Raw genomic sequence first — 15,566 nt, forward strand, 5'->3', positions numbered from 1 at the left:
TTCTTTTTTTTCATATATCAGTATCCTTATTCAGTGCTTCTCTCGGGTGGTAAAAGCAATGGGGTAATACTGTAAGTGATCCATTATAATATTGATAAGAATTGCAATTTCTGTCTGGAGGCACAAGCAAATGTCCAAGGAAAAGGGGATAAGAAGACATACATCTGCATCTGTTGCAGGGCTGCATGTGCCCTGTGAAAGTGTGTGGCTGGCAGGTCAGGAGTAATGCCATATGGAAGTGATCCAGGTTATAAGTCTTTACAGATGATACAGGAAAGATAGGAAAGCAGTCTGGGGGATGAAACGTTGTCTCATGGCTGTAAGTATCAGTGCTTCAAAGAAGAAAAAGTAAAGGTCACCAAAATAAACGGGAAAGTGGGTAGCATGTAACATTGTTCACAGAGTATAGTGTTTTTAGGCTGGATGGAACCATTTTGATCACCCGGTCTGACAAACAAAATGCTAGTCAGCCAGCCTCAATTAATTTCTTTAGTGAACCTATAATTTTTTTTCCAAATAAATCCAGTGCTGAATTACCTGTGAAAGAATCACAGGTAAACTGGCGTGTAGCAACACATCATTTGGATGTATCGCTGTCTTTATCTGTGTTGAATGTAGGAGTCGTACAGAGTAAGCAAGAAGCAAGCAGAAAAAAAAATGCTTACTGGGTTTGTTGTATCTCTCTAAATTAAAGATTAACCATAATCAGCATGATTTGCATCCAGTTGTCACAGTTGTGCAGCTCCCAGAGCCCCCCTGAGGTTTGTTCTGGGTGGCTGGTACCATGTCTTGCCTGCTCAGAGGGACAGTGTGGGACACCCTTAGTAGCAGGGCTTGTGCCATGGCAAGACATGTAAGGACTTACTGGGGCCTTTTTCAGGTTCCTTGAAAAATGCTTCCAGTGGACACAAATGGTGGGTTTTTTCTCTTTCCGAAGAAAGAACATCCCCTTACCCCACAGTGGGGAGTGTGGCTTGAAGCAATAGCAATATAAGCTTAGTAAACATGTTCAAAGACCATTAGGTATGTTTTTGCTAACAAATGTGTGGTAATCGCCGTTACTTGTATTCACAGAATTGTCTACTTCCAAATACAACTTAATGGTCATGTATGTTACACATATTTCACTTTTTATGAGACACAGAGGATGTGAATCTGTTACTGCTTTCACCTGGAGGGTTTGGGCTGTTAGCTTAAGATACCACGAGTTACGAATTTAGCTTTGCAAATCCCTGGTTTCATCTCCATTGTGTGTTGGAGGAGATGGCAGCCTGAACACAAACATGATGATGAATGAGATTTAATGCACAAGAATATTTGCAGAAAGCAAAAGCCTGAATAAAGGAATACAAGAAGTGTTCCCATAGCTGTCTTTGATGATCTGTTGCACTATTCTGAATAGCAAGCATATGTGGAAAGAGGAAGAAAAGGACAAGCCCTTTATTTCCTTATACCGTAAGTGATTAAAACAGGGAGAAGTAGCAACACAAGACCTCAGCAATTAATTATGGTATATTATAGCTGTACTCGCAGCGTTCTGTTTACTACCACTCCATCCGTTAAATGGTTTGCTTAAATGATTTATTTTACATCTGTTAATATCAGCTGGAAAATGACAATGTGTTTTCAGATAGCTAACTTGGAAAAAGAACAGGCACAGTTAATGTAAATGCATGTATGCAGCGTATCATTGGCAAGGTTCAGCCAGGTGGTGTGTGTGATGATTTGGAGCCCGGGTAGGAGGTGAGTCTGCCCCCGTTCTTCAGGGACCCTTGCGCTCAAATATGACAGATTGCCTGGAGTAAGGAGTTGGAACAAGTTCGAGACCTTGTGCCTGAAGTTGCTGTTTGCCCTCCTTTCACCCTCAGATGGGTGGGAGAAGGGGTTCAAGATACAGCAGGAGCTGTGTATTTGTGAAACAGCTTTATTCAGTGTTGAGGAAGGAGGTTTCTGAGAGCAAGGAAGGGCTGATGTGCAGCACTGCTTGCTGCATGGGGAATTATCTGCTGCTGAAAACAGAGCAGGGAAGTGGCTGATGCTTGTGAACTAGGGATTATGGCTGCTGTGAGCTGACATGACTGAAAAACTTCAAGGTGCACATGTGGTTGTGCTAAGCTGAAAACTTAGTATGGAGGGGGAAGTAATGACTAGTCCACATGTCCAGTGGAGTACAGTAGGAGTTAATAGATGTGGAAGAGCATAAGACTAAAAAATATTGTTCAGGGAGACAGAGGGAAAATTCTGTTCTTTTCTATCAGCTATCTTCCTCTCCCTCCCTGCTTTTCACTGTTACGTGCCGCAGCTTTTCATGAAAAAATAGGAGCAGTCTGCAAGATGCATCACCAGTGGAAGCAGTGGACAGGGTGATTCCTGAGGTCTGGACCACTGGGGAAGCGCTAATGTGCTGGAGGCAGCAGATGGCATCCCAGGGGCTGAGTTGTCTGTCCCCTTCCTGCCCACACCTAGGGACAGGCTGCTGTGGCTGCTGTGTTCATCATGTGCTGTTACCTCCTATAATGTATTGATTACAAATAATCATCAGCTTAACTACTGCAGGGAAAGGAAGGAAAGGGACAGAGCATAAAATACTTGTTTCTTTGTTATGAACAGAAAAGAAATTACATCCTTACACAATCTCAGAAAAACTGCCTGTTTCCATCTCTGTCTTACTCCCCTCAGCTTGCCTTAGACTCCATCATGGTCAATACTTTAATATTTTAAGGGAGTGAGTGGAAGGAAGGGGTGGTGGTATTGTACCACAAAAGACAGTTTATACAGATGAATTGGATTGCTTTTCTCCATTCTTCTTTGGGTCTCTGACAGATGTTGAAGGACTCCTGTATTTTTATTTCCTGATAAAAGCCCCGTAAAGCCAATCATTCTTTTAGTTGGTGTTTATGATGGGAATCTTTTGCACTTCAGTGCAGCTGGCAGGCACTAGGGCTTCACACCTTAATCACATCTTCTTTGTCAGTCTTTCATACGCTATGCTAAATGTGAGACTAGCAGAAAATCCTTTGAGCAGTTACAATAATAGGATAATAATTATTGCAGTTACTTGCACTTATATAGTGTTTGTGAGATTAAAATGAGATCCAGCATGACATTACCCATTTCAAAAGGTGTGGATATCCCCTGCCAGCACTATCACCTTGAGAAACTGCTCTCCATGGCCTCACCTTCCTGCTCTCTAATCTTTGGCATGGTCAAGCAGGGCTGTACTGCCACCTTCCTATTCACATCTGTGAGCAACTGACTGCACAAATAAAGTCATGAAAGAGAATGTGAATGAGGGGAATCAGCAGCATGAAGAAGTTTTTTATCCTGTGCATGGCTATGAAAGACGGGAGAACATTAAAGAGCAGTCTTTCCAGTTCAGAGGGAGCATGCTTACATGAGGCGTTTTCCTTTCTTGACTGCATGTCATGTAGATTTTAGGAGCATTAGTGGGAGCTGAAGATGTGCAGCCAAAAATGTAGCACACAGGTGTAGCTTTAAGCCTGTTGGTTTCTTAAGATGTGCATTAAGATAACGTGCTACCTTCTTATCTGGTCCTGTCTGTGAAAGTATTGTCTGCAAACTGTTGGATTATTGGTACAGTAAGTTAGCAGTTTCTATCTACTGAAATAAAATCCTTCGGGGTCTTTTCCTGGCCCAAAAAAAGTGCTCCACACTTAATTAAAATTATGAATTCCAATGTCAATCTTTCAAAACATTATACCTGTTGCTAGTGCTGTGATGATGATAAGTTCCTTAAGGATGTGTGTGACCATAATAAACTGGTGGCATAGTTTTTTCACCAAGACAAAAATAGCAAAGTGATTTAAAATCCTAGATGCTTTTTTCTTTTTCATTTCTTTTTTTTTTTTTTCCCCAGCCTGAAACTTTCCACATTAAGAATACAAAACACAAAACAACTCCAGATTTTAGAGGGAGCCAGCCCCTTTTTCTAACCTCTCTTAGTAGGTCCAAACAGAGATGGAAGCATCCAAAACCTTTCAGAAGACAGAAGCACAGCAGACTTATCTCCCTGCATCTGTGGCATGGGTGACTGAAAAAGCTGTGTTTGTCACCTCAGTTAATGGGGTTGTCCTGATGGTTGACTTTGAGGGCAAATAATGTCTCAGACTTCTTATAATCCAGGATGTGCCACAATTCTGGCTGCCTGTACAGCCAGTAATCCACAGTAGACCTCCATGGAGGGCAGCCTGAATGTGGCCGTTCCCCGTATCACACTGGGTAAAATGCCTTTACAGGCAGCCAGCAATTCTTCATTGTATGAGAAGGCAAATGTCAGAGGTTATGCTGTAATAATTCTCACTTACTCTGTGGTCATCTTGACCAAACGGAAGATGTTTTTGTCCCTGATATGTGTTTTGATCTAATACCCTGGAAGTTGTAACACCTGACGGTGGTCCCAAAGGATCACAGCAGAGGAGTATTTTACATTTCTGCCACTCCAGAAGTACACTGGTACTTCCATCTCCATTTGGCTGTGACAAGGACCTGAGGAGAGCAGAAGGGACAATGACTGGCAGCCTCAGCCTTCCTGGGGCCATTTTCTCCTGCACCTACACCCCACCCCGGGACAGCCCCTGTCCGGGAAGGGCACTCATTGATCCTCTCTTCCTTTTGCCACATGAGCAAAACTATACAGGGGGCAAATCAAGGGTGGGACTTGCCTTCTCCTCCGGGGCATCCTATGCATATTTATGACTTAATATCTGTGCTCTGGCTTTCTCTCACGTATCTGCAAGAGAATTTGTGCAGCAGATTAATTTTGTTTCCTCCAGCTGTTTGTTTTCTTAGGGTTGTTACTTGCATCTCAAATTATATACTTGGTTGACAGTGTTTTGTCACCAAAAGAGGAGGTTTGTGATGATAGGGACAGGTTGCTGAGGCAATGCTACAGCATTTTGGGATGGTGAGCTGCAGAGGAAGACAAATGTAAAAACGCCGTATTTGTTTTCTTCCATGTGTATGTAGACAAAGTGATAAAAAACACTTTAAAATACCTTTAAAACACTCTATTTTGGCTTTCTGTTGCCAACTGTAAACATTTAGGGGATGCTTTCTGGGAAGAGACTTTTAAGAGACTTGAGGCATCACACAGCCTGGCAGGGCTAATCCTGAAACTCCGTTGGAAGCATGGATGGGAGTTAAATAACTTGGACCAAGTTGTTGTTCCTTTCTGGTTGAAACTGTTGCCTAGAAATCTGTTCAAATGTGTATAGCTAACAGTGAACTGTCCTTCTGTACATGCATTTTTATACTTCTTTCAGCTAATTCAATGATTGAAACACTAAATCTAGCACTTGGGCAGCTTTTGGATTTATGGCAGTCCCTGAAGAACTTTGACTTACAGTTATTCATATAGGTAGTTCTTAAAATTTATGACAGAAATAATAACTCTGTGATAATATTTATCCTATTTCTTATTTAGAGCACTTGAGTGTGAGAACAAAAAAGGTGAGCAGCTGGAAATTCCTGGGGCAAAGCTTTGGCTCTGTGCTCTGCTCTTCCTCACAGGGTGTGGAAGCTACAGACATTTCAGAGACTTCAGACAATTTTCAGAATTTGCAAAAATCAAAGTGAAATTTGGCCCAGAGCAGTAATTAGAATATTTAACTGTATTTTAGGTGCTCTGCTTATCTCTTTACACTTAATTATTGTTTTCCGCTATTTAAGGATGTGCACATGCGCTGCAGAGTTTGGCCAGTCATCCCTGTCCCAGTGCACATCCTCACAGGGTGACAGTGATCTTCAGCCGTTTGTTCTGCCCCTCTGGCTGCTCTGTTGCTGTCCATGGTATTACCTACAGCGTGCTCTGGATCTCGAGAGGTTACAGCAGATCTCTTGGGGCTAGGCAGTAATGGGGACATCCTGGAAAAATGAGAACGAGCAGCTGGAGACAAGTAGAGTCAGGTCTCGGTGAGCCAGCCGATGTGGTGTTACCCTGCCTTCTCCCTTCCCTCTCGGGCCATCACATTGACCAAACTTTATGAAGGGAACCTGTCAGCAACACTGTTTAATCAGAATGGATATCAGGGATGATTTATATAATTTCCTTTTTTGGGTGGGGGGTGTCATACCTGCTGTCCATGTTTTCCATGTTCCTGTGAATATCTGTTGCAAGTATGGTATCTTCTGGTACTCAGCAATGGAAAGAAGGACATGGAGCACAAGTGGGCAAGGAGATACAGTATTTCCTGGGAAGGAGTGAAAAATGAAAACCAGGTTTCTGCTGCACTTGTCCTTAGAGGAAGCCTTTCTTCAGGCTGAGGTCATGTTTTCACTGAAACAATGTGAAAATTACTTAATTTTCATTTTAAGGACTAAGAAACTAACTTTAGTCTAAACCTATGACACCAAAGAGCTTTCCTGTGAGCGGAAAGGCTGCTGTATTCAGTGGCTATTGTTTTAATTTGTTACTAAGGCAATCTTTAGTCAAATAGACAAACTGTGACCTGAAGGAGAGCCCTCCTATAGTGGGATCAGAAAATGTCTTATATTACTGTCTTCTTTAATGTTCATGTCTTTGTAAGAAGAGGTTTAGTGATGCAGTCAGGTGTGAGCAAGATTAATGGCTTTCAGATATGCTTGGGATGATGGCTTTGCTTTTTTGTTGGGTTTTTTGTTGTGGTTTGGTTTGGTTTATCTCACATTCAAAACCAAGCATCTCCTGTATAAATCTTACAAATCTTTTAAAAAAATAATATTCAAACTCCAAAGTGGGTGAACACGAACAAAGCTGTACTATCCATTTCAGTGAGGCACACCGGGATGGGTGTTGTGTTGGATTAATTCTTTTTTGTGGGTCATCAGTGACCTGTGGAGGAGCTGCTGCCTCACTGGCATCCCAAGATGTGGCAGTGCTTCTGCACAGGGCTTGTGGTACCCCTCTCTGTGGGGTACTGGTGTCCCTGCCACCGCCATCCCAGCCCAGCTCAGCCTCAGGAGGGGACTTGCGTGCACCCAAGTAACAGGCAGGGCTGGTTTTAGGATAATGTGGTTAAGCTGGTAGGATCGTACTAAAGCCATGGGGGGCTGCAGATGTTTGGGAATATTGGAGCAAACCTGCATTAAGTTGTAGCCTGTGCCATTGCTGCCCACGCAGAGCAGTGCCCACCTCTGTGGCTGGCTGCCTGGGGCTGTGGTCTGGACAAAAAGTTGCCTGGTGCCTGCCCACCTCTGTCCTTGCAGGGAAGGGGGCTGGGCAGTGGGGCTAGAGAGCGCATCAGCTGTTCTTCTGTAGAGGTAGGAAACTGTAAACACTGATACCAGCCTCAGGCTTACTGCAGCGAGTACTGTCCTTAAAAGCTCAATTGTAACCACTAAGGAGAATATAAGTGACTCCAAAAATAGGTGATTTCAAAGGGAAACTTTCAGACCTTTTAATAAGCAAAATAGCTAGTGCTTGTTTGTATGCCTTGAAATTATGTGGGGTTTTTTTCCTTGCTCTTTAGGGTTAATATACTGTGAGCATGTCATGAGAGCATGTCTGCTAACTGTTTCTAGCAAGACTTCTTGAAATGCTGCCAGAAGACCTGGAGAGCTGCATACCTTGCTTTTAACGCAGAGCGATAGCCTTGCATCACAAATCATGCCATTGCATAGCCAGGATTATAAACACCAAATTTTAATTATCAAGTATATTATGATTCATTAATAGCAGGTTAATAGGAGGTAGACAGATAGACAGCTCTGGCTTTGCAGTACAAGAAAGATAAATGGAAGATGCTGTGTTTATACTAGATGCTGGAGTAGAATGTGGAATTTTTCTTTCCTCCATTTTGACTTGCTGCAGCTATATTGCTTGAACTCTAAAAGTTGTTCCGGGAAGAGAGACTGGAAATAGACAAATGTACATCCATCACCAATGTTCAGAAATCTGAAACTGAGCTTTAAGTACAATGTGAACTGCTGAACACAAAACCTAGAGGAGCAGCCGTAATGTTTTGTTATGTTCTGTGGCAAATATTCCTGTGATTGTTTAACAGCACCCATTTAAACTTTGGCTGTATTGAATAAAATACTACTTAACCATTCCCCTTCTGTTTGTATTTGAATATATGTTTAATTGACTTCATGACAACTATTCCAGGAATGGCTTATCAGTTTGGGTGGTAAGATAGATGGTATGTCATTGATTTAATGACATAAAACCATGTTTAGGTAATGAACTTTTCACAAGTCTTTCTCTTGTAAACATATAATCATCTACTTCAATAAGTCTTTCCCAGGCTAAATTAGAAGTAGCATGTGAGAAAATGAATGTATATGCAATGTATCACATACATAGCTGTAACTTGAGTCTAGATAGCGGAGTACACTATTGCCTAACCATCAAGCTGGCTTTAGAGGAGTAATCAGCTATAAGAAAATAATGAGTACCTAATTTTGTATCATTAAAGATAATTATTATAACTGGGAATGCTTTTAACCTAAAGGTGAATAAATAGCACCTGTGCAATATATATGTCCATAGTTTAAAATATCAGTTTAAATGAAAGATGTAGTGAGAGATGGAAAATGGAAATTCTGAGTTTGTTTGCAACATCCTTTTTTTCTTGTGGAGGTGACTTTGAACACTTACCATGAAAATGGCATCTAATATGATGTACTAGATGTGTGTAGGCTATGGTGGCGGATATATGTTATGGTGCTTCTAAGCGTGGTGGTTCTTCAACTGTCTGGACCAGAGCTTGGCCAGGAGGCTCCTTGGCCCCCTCCAGCCCCTGCACCTGGGCATTGGGAGGGCCTGGGGGAGCATGAACCTCCATGGAGGAACTTAAAAAGCCCCCAGGCCCAAGACTTATTTTACTCACTCTTATGTCGTGCACTGTAGTTGGGAACATAATTAATGGGTGGGAAGAGGGCATTTTTGAATGGAAAAGGTTCTTGTAATTTTAAAACAGTTCAAAGAAGTAGAGGTTATGAGATACCTCAGTCCCAGTGGAATCCAGATAACCCATTGCCTACTGTGAAAGCACCAGCTTATAAAATGATGTTCAGAAGTATTCCTTAGTCTTTTCTACACAGCTGATATTTTTCCCCAAATGGAAGAAAAAGAAGGAAAAAAAAGAAGCTTTTGGCTTCCTCAGTGTCTTTCACATGGGGATTTCAGAGGTGTTAGTATTATCCATTAACTAAGTTTCTGAATGTTTCATAATTTGTGTGGAAACACAAAAGATAACTTGAGTTGCATTTGCTTTCTAGTGTGCTGTAATGGGTCAGCAGAAATGAGCAGAGCACAAGTCCAGAGCAAGGCAGGTGTCCTCCATCACAGGTGGTCCGTGCAGGTGAAAGGGAAGGTCTCTAATTCTTAACACCAACCAGGCAAAGTTCATCAGCTAGTGGCTGTGAGGAGAGCTTCCCGTCGTTCCTGCCACAGAGGACAGAAGCAGTCTGGGCTGTTTGCTACCCATTTTTACCATCAGGCATTCGGGGTCTGATTTCCAGTGATGTGCTGAGGACACCCACTGCTCCAGTGGCTGGAAAGCTAATAGGAGATGCTGTTGCTCACTTTTCTAACAAATAAGGCTCAATTTTTCTCCTGATTGAGTCACTGTATGTCAAAGGCAGTTTATTTTGTCTGGAAAAAAGTATCAGAAGGGTTTCTGCTGGAGCACATATGTGGGTTCACCCAATTACAGAACCAGTAATTCCATGAAGTGACTTTAACCATCAACTTCTGTTTCAACTTTAGTTTATAAAACTAATAGAACCAGCCCAACCCCCCTTCTTTTATAGTTTCTGGGACAGCTGGTTGTTTCAGAATGATCCAGTGCCCAGCTGTATATTCTGTATGTTCAATAGCATCTTCTGGGTACATAGGTCCAGTTTCTGACAACTTCATCATCTATGTACCAAAGGCAGAAATCTACATTTCTCTAACTGTTCTCACCACCGTCAATCTGTTATCTTAAAAACTGGAAATACACAAAAAGTTGAAGGAAAGGAAATCAATGGTATAAACTATTCAGTGCCAATAATTATTTCAAGGCATGTTCGTGTTCCCCATTTCTGAGAGTTTAAGGGGGCATTTTCAGAAATAAATTATCTCCTGTCATTGAAAGTTACAAGTGGAAGTATTCATTGCTGTATGATACATCTGCTTTCAAAACAGGATACAGATAGTACTGTTCGTCAAGACCCATCTCAGAGGAAATGTTTTTCACCCTTTTTCACAAAAACATATTTAAGTGAAAGTCATCGCAGTTATGTGCATGCATAAAGTTAAGCATACTTCTAAATGCTTAGATGAACAAGGGGTTCAAAGTATTTCAGTGTTTTTCAGGCCAAAGCACAAATATTTCGCACATGGGGAAGGAAAAGTGAGATGTTTGTTTGAGGCCAAGGAACCAGTTACCAGCAGGATTGGAAGGAACTGAATTCCCTGACTAGTTTCTTGATAGCCAGAGCACAATTTGAGAGCCATTTATATATATAGATAAAGGTGTAAGAGACTTAATGATGGTTGTGTTTTATGGTTGTCTTTATTTGCTGGAAGTGCTCTATCTGAAATACAGGGATTTTTTTAAAAAAGCAGATAAACTATTACATGAAAATCTATTAGTAGTATAAAAATAAACAAATTTATGCATATTTTCTTGTTTTTGTCTTATAATGTTGTCATGATCAAGTTTATAGTCTTAGCTATATGTTTGATTTTCCCTAGTACCGTTAAAGCTGTCATTTAATTTTAGTGTGTGATGTACAATTGCTTATTTATCATCAAGTTTCAGACAGTATATTCCTGGAGCACGAAGTACACTTTTTCCCAGCAAAAGTAATTCCTTGATTGTAAAGGGCAAGAACAGTCGCTGAGCTATTGTTTTAGTATTCTGTTTCGAATTTTTGCTTTAATGGTTTGTTAAATATGTAGTGTAAGCTTCTCACACATTAATCTCAAAATAATTTATCTGTTTGTTGTTGGACTGTTGTTTAAGGAAAATTTATATGCTGCTGACTTTTTAATAACAACTGAAGTATGGAAACAATTGTTTCCAGAGAGTGAGATGAAGTTTCAGAATTTTAGAAATAATGATGTAAATTAATGTATTTCATATATTTTTACTGCATTTCCCCAACAATGTTTGTATGCAACAGATTCAAATCAAACAAACAAACAGATGTGGTTTTTGCATGATGGGATTTTGCATATGAGACTCTCTTCTGAAGGATACTGGGGATGCAGAAACTTTGCATGGATTCAACTACAGATTAGCTGTGCACTGGGGAAAGAGACCCATGAAGCCAAACCACTCAGAAACACCCCAGAAGCTGTAAATATTTGAGCGCTGGGAGAATATTCAGGGGGGAAATACTCACTTCTGGCAACTACGGGAGATAGGTGGACCCTTTGTCTGAGGCAAAATTGCTGTTCTTATTTTGGGGGATATTTCCAATCCCATTGCAGTTGTAGACTGTCTGTGTAATATGTGCTAACATAAGAACACTCTAGACACGATTGCAAACCGACATCTTTGAACTAGAGAGACTGACACCTGACTGTGGTTTCCTGGAAGTGGGGACCACCAGAGAGTGCTGCTCACACTGCTGAGCATCAGGCTTGGGCAGGTGTAGGTGATGGCACGAGATGCAAAGACAGGAGAGGCAAAGGACAGACCCAGTGAAGCAATTAAGCGTTCAATGCACATGCTAGCACTAATGAAAGCCTCACAGGTATTTCCAGAGGAGAATGTACCCTTTCCACTCAGAAACATCAAAGGATCTGTAGGGTTACTGATTAGGAACTGCAGCTTCTTTTACTTAAGGAAGGCATGGATAATTAATGATTTTGCGTTCTGATTAGAAAATTAACATTGCTAATGCTGTTACTAGATAACTGAATTTTGGTATTATAAAAGCCTTTTGAAATGCAATTTGACAGTGCATATATCAGATTAAATTGGATTGATTATGGGAGTTTTGAAGTTGTTGATTTCTTTGAGAGCTGTGTTAACGAAGCATTATATTGTAACAGGACCCATTAATAGCACTGTTCCACTTAGCTAACAGCCCATTACCCTCAATAGGGAATAAAGTACAGACATGAGATGCCACAGCAAGCAGGGTAGGACAGGGTATTCCACTGCATCCACTATAGATCTTGGGTACAGTTCTAATTTTGTGGTGCCATGGGGTCTTATTTTCACTGTCAGCTTGGCCTGATAATCTGGAGTCCCACAGACCGCTGTCATGAAGTGAGGCCGTGGCTTTGCATTGTCTGCTAACATCGGCAGACTGTTGTGAGAATACCATGTGGCAGGATGGTACAGTGACAATATTCTGTCTATTTGAGGAACTAGTGAAAAGAATTGATACACTGGGTGCGCTCTGACCCTCCCAAAATGGCAATGAGATAAATACCTGTCTGTAGTTCTCCTCAGTTTCTTTTGGGCAGGGTACTTTTCTCCCTAGTGGCCAAATCAACTGTGTTGTACTCCGGGGTACCATGCAAGAAATGAAAAATGTGCATTAAATATTAAAATGAGGAAGTCAGCCTCAAAACTAGCAGTAACTAGAGGCTGCATACCAGAAGCTATTTTCAATTCTTTTAGAAACTTCCCTGCTTTGAATCTTGGCCAAAACCTTATCCTATATATTCAAAACTTTGTAGAGAAAAAGAGAATTTAATTTCTGAATGTTAGTGCAGCATCTGTGGAGTTATTTGCCGCTTTCCCATATGTTACTCTAATGATCCCACTGAAGGCAACAGGCAATGCCAAGGTACAACTCAAGATTGTCATCCAATGGTGCATGGATACGACAAAGAGTTATTTTTCATATTCTGAGCTTTTTGATAATAATGATGATGCAGGAAAAGATACTTGCACAGCTGGCAGCTAAAAATGTATTTTTTGAGGTCAGGAAGATTGGAGGTCAAAAAATAATAAAACCCAGGGTTCTATCTGTTGTTACTTTTTGCAGTAAAATTGCCCTTAGTGCAAATGTTTCCATGTCCACAGTTACCTACTGTGGTTGTCTGGGAGCCCTGAAAAAGAAGCAGCCTGCAGCTGAAACAACTAATAGGGGAAATTATACTCGAATCCTGTTGCCATCCTGGTGCATGCTCTGATTCATCAAGCTTAGGAGATAACACAAAATTTTTATTTTATTCTGTGATGAGATTTTTGGGGGTGCCAGGATGATTAGGGATGTGAGAAATTAGATACTTTCTGGAGGTCTCTGTTTATTTACTTGCCCCAGGCATTCCTGTATGATCTTGACTGCAAGAGGCAAGATCTGGGCTCAGGAGAGGTTAAGAGGTCTGAGAGCAATAACCCAAGTAAACCTAAACACACCTGTCAAAGACTGATAAGAGCATAGGTCTGTCAGCAGCATTTCTGTAGTTCCGGAATTGTGCCAGCCCAATTTCCTCTCTATTTTATTACTTTCCAGTAACGCAAAATTCTTAGGAGTGTCTGCTGTCTCGCAACCCCCAAAACATAATTCAAATTATTTGCCATTGAAGCTGTACTCACAGTCCTGGAATGTTAAAATTCTGCCTGCATTGCAGGGTTGAGGCAGTAGTTTGTTGGGGGATTTTTTGGTTTTTTTTGTTTGTTTTGTTTTGTTTTTTAAAGTCCTAACAACAACAACAAAAAAAAGCAAGACATAAAACTGCTGACCTTTGATGTAGACACCTCTTTCTTAGACTAAAATTGGTTTTGAACAAAAGTGGCTTTTACATGGATATAATTAGACTGAGTTCATTGGCATCCATCTGAATTTACATTGGTTCTTGTCTCTTTTCTTTTAGCAGGTTTTCATTTTCAGTAGTTTGGGTTTCATTTTGAAAAGTACTGTCCACTTCCAGAGTTGGAGATTTGTGAAGCAGGACATGTAATCAAGTAAAATTTTAGTTTCATTTAGAGAAAAATATGTCAAAACCAAAACAAAAGCAGGCTTTTCAATCAGGAAGCCATTTGTCTTGCTCTCTAGTTTTTAAAAAAGAAAAATATTTTGAGGAGGGGAAAGCGAAATGGGGAGATGAAAAATGGTTAAAAGGAAAAGGCTGGCAAATGCAGGAGGTGGTGCAAAACCTGTTGTTAATGTAGTCTCTTTCAGTCAGGATAACAAAAGAGAGCAAAAAGCAGAAGGAAAGGATTTACTGCCATGAGTCAAATAGGAAAATAAGAAAAGCAATTCTAGAGCACTGCAACGTGAGAACAGTTGTGCAACCTGGACCAAATTCCATCTAAGCAACATCCTGCCTCTAATAATTGCTACTGGGGACTATTTACAGAAAAAAAGACCTGTACAGGGTGACCACTGCTCTGTGACCTGGGCAATTTCTGGCAGTGTAGAGATCTCTAGAACCAGTGTGTATATCCGTGCCGTGGTAACTTACTCCATCAGTTTATCTGTCTTGCTGGCTTTGCCTAATCCCTTTCTGAACTCATATCCTCCTGAAATCACAGCATTCTGGGGTGGGAGGGGGGCGGGGGGACATCATATTCATGACCTACAGTGTCTTTCATTCTTTGAGTTATGAAGTAAATGGGAAGGAGTCAAATCATCAGCTACTGGCAGTTGCTTTCCCAGAATTTATGCAGAAAGCTGCATCAAGCTGACTGATTAAACTAGAGAAAATGTTTCCTCCAAAAGATAATTCAGCCAAACATACAGCTCTGTTGATACTGAGAAATTTCATGAATGCATTTAGATTTTGCAAGTATGTTTGGCAGCTTGTTCTCTCCCTGCCTCTCTCCTCATCTTTTTAGGAATCGTTATATTGAACCAACATATAGTTAAGTAGCAGTTATAGTATTTGATATTTTTGTTTTGAAATCTACTTTAAATTCAATGTAAAACTCTGAAATTCCAAAATTACTGAAACCCAGACTTTTTTTACCTTCACCTATGTTTCTAAGTGTTTTATTAAAAAAAAAAAAAAAAACAAACAGCAGATGTTGATTTTATTTTCAGAATTGCAAGCAAACTGCAAATAAGTTATTCAGACTATTTTCCTCCTGCATCTTCAGAAAAGTTGCATAAGGTTTAATTTTATTTCAGAAGTCTCAGGTGACAACATTTATATTGTAGTACTCATCATTGTACTCCAGGTTTGCAAATAGTCAAAATACGTATGCCATCGGTATATGGCATGGAATAATCTAAGCAGTAGCACAAGACTGGGTCATACTAAATTCACCAAAATATACCATTAACTTTAAAAATTTATTTTGAAAAAATACTTTTTACCCAGCTGTGAAGTTGCTACAGTACTCTCTGTCTTCTTAGCATTTTTGTGACTGCTCAGTCAATGAAAATCCAAATGAACAACTAGCTCATGAAGACACTCTAGATTTGTCATAGTGCTTTGCAGAGGTGGGATTTAATTAAAAAGAAAATAAAAATGACAGAGTAAAATTGTCTGTACTATCTGTGACTTTTCTTGAAACCACTGCACTAAAATTTTTAAACATAGGATATATATGAAGACTTCCTTTTGGAAACTGTACTTTCGTGGTAAGCCCAGCCCAGAATTATTTTAAAGGATATTCCAATGTCTGTATGAACAATCAAAAAATGCAAATTATTAAATAAGTGGGGAC

At 40.4% G+C, this 15,566-nt stretch overlaps 1 protein-coding gene and 1 long non-coding RNA gene across 6 annotated transcripts in view; one reads left to right on the forward strand and one right to left on the reverse strand.

Annotated features, from left to right (window-relative positions):
* Positions 1–15,566, forward strand: part of GRIA4 (glutamate ionotropic receptor AMPA type subunit 4) — a 275,697-nt gene that overhangs the window by 45,750 nt on the left and 214,381 nt on the right. The window lies entirely within an intron of this gene.
* The window catches only part of LOC308059565, a 51,517-nt gene continuing 35,951 nt past the window's right edge, over positions 1–15,566 (reverse strand). The window contains exon 2 of the long non-coding RNA XR_013926319.1: positions 1–15,566. This exon is cut by the window's right edge and continues 28,177 nt beyond it. This is a non-coding gene — a long non-coding RNA (uncharacterized lncRNA).

Source organism: Falco punctatus, assembly GCF_963210335.1.
Source record: "Falco punctatus genome assembly, chromosome: 2".
NCBI classification, from domain to species: domain Eukaryota; kingdom Metazoa; phylum Chordata; class Aves; order Falconiformes; family Falconidae; genus Falco; species Falco punctatus.